We start from the raw sequence: 1,631 nt of genomic DNA, 5'->3' as shown, positions 1-1,631 counted from the left end.
TAAATTTTCAGCAATGGATGTCTTGGCTCGCGCAACGATGAAGGACGCAGCGAACTGCGAAACGCAATGTGAATTGCAGAATTCAGTGAATCATCAGATTTCTGAACGCAAATGGCACCTTGGGGATATTCTCCTTGGTACGTCTGTTTCAGTGTCTTTGAAATCACAATTTTCTGCTTTTTTAGGGTCGTTGCTTCAGTTTGGCTGAAGCCCCCTAGGAGCAGTATGATTGGGTGTCATGAGTGTTGAATACTCAATGTCACCCTGAATAATGAACACAGCGGAGAAACTACTCGTGCCTCTTCTTTTAGAGGCTCAAGTGTATTGTTGAGTTGTATCGATGACATCATTGAGATACGGTGGCTTCTTCATTGAAGACAAAGTTTCATTGATGCTGTCGATCGACTTCAATACCGCAATGGAATTTCGGTTCCATTGTTGCTCTGCGAGGTTTCGTCGTTGTTGTTTTGTCTCGGGCGTTTGTCCGATTTATTTATCAGACCTGAAATCAGGCGAGGTTACCCGCTGAACTTAAGCATATTATTAAGCGGAGGAGAAGAAAATAACTATGATTCCCTTAGTAACGGCGAGTGAACCGGGATCAGCTCAAAGTGGAAATCAACTGCTCTTTCCGAGCTGTTGACTTGTAGCCTCGAGAGGCGTTACCAGTGGAAGCGCAGGGTTAAGTTTCTTGGGAAAGAACATCATAGAGGGTGAGAATCCCGTCCTTCCCCTGCGTTTTTTGTTCCACGTACGGTACGCTTTTATAGAGTCGCGTTCATCGGGATTTGAGCGCAAAATGTGTGGTAGGTTTCACATAAAGCTAAGTACTGGCGCGAGACCGATAGCAAACAAGTACCGTGAGGGAAAGATGAAAAGTTCTTTGGAAAGAGAGTTAAAAGTGCCTGAAATTGCTGAAAAGGAAGCGATTGGGACCTTTTTGATTCCAAGAAGTGCCGCCGGTTTGCCATCTATCCCTTTGCCTTCTCTCTCTCACCAGGTTTAGGCTTTGGTTTCTTGATGTATTTCCGGTTCATCTTTTTGGAGAGGTCAGCATCAGCTACTCGGAATTGATTTCGTTCAAAGAAGGTAGGTTCCTTGTGGACCGTTATATCTTTGTTCTTTCCTTTTCCTTGTGGCTGAGGAGTGTTCCTGTTTCCGAGCTCCACTTTCGAGTACTCGGTTTCTGTGATGCTGGCTTAATCGGTTCCAACCGACCCGTCTTGAAACACGGACCAAGGAGTCTAACATATGTGCGAGTATGCGGGTTTTACTCCTGTATGCGCAATGAAAGTGAGAGTAGGGAGATTTTGGCTTTGCCATTCTTCGCACCTACGACCGACCACGATCTCTGAGAGAGGTTTGAGTTGGAGCATATCTGTTAGGACCCGAAAGATGGTGAACTATGCCTGAGTAGAATGAAGTCAGGGGAAACCCTGATGGAGGTTCGTAGCGATACTGACGTGCAAATCGTTCGTCAAACTTGGGTATAGGGGCGAAAGACTGATCGAACCATCTAGTAGCTGGTTTCTTCCGAAGTTTCTCTCAGGATAGCTGGAGTTTTGTTAGTTTTATCAGGTAAAGCGAATGATCAGAGGCATCGGGGGCGCGCCGCCCTCGACCTATTCTCA

General features: G+C 45.9%; 2 non-coding genes across 2 annotated transcripts; both read right to left on the bottom strand.

The window, feature by feature from the left end:
- Position 1: 1 nt before the first annotated feature.
- TGME49_458140 lies at positions 2-159 on the bottom strand. Its single transcript, XR_001974158.1, has one exon. It is a non-coding gene; the product is annotated as a 5.8S ribosomal RNA (ribosomal RNA).
- A 338-nt stretch (positions 160-497) lies between these two features.
- TGME49_458130 lies at positions 498-1,631 on the bottom strand (the record flags this gene model as incomplete). Its single annotated transcript, XR_001974157.1, has 1 exon — positions 498-1,631. It is a non-coding gene; the product is annotated as a 28S ribosomal RNA (ribosomal RNA).

This window comes from Toxoplasma gondii (assembly GCF_000006565.2).
Source record: "Toxoplasma gondii ME49 unplaced genomic scaffold asmbl.264, whole genome shotgun sequence".
Taxonomy (NCBI): domain Eukaryota; phylum Apicomplexa; class Conoidasida; order Eucoccidiorida; family Sarcocystidae; genus Toxoplasma; species Toxoplasma gondii.
This window is presented reverse-complemented; position numbering and strand designations above follow the sequence as displayed.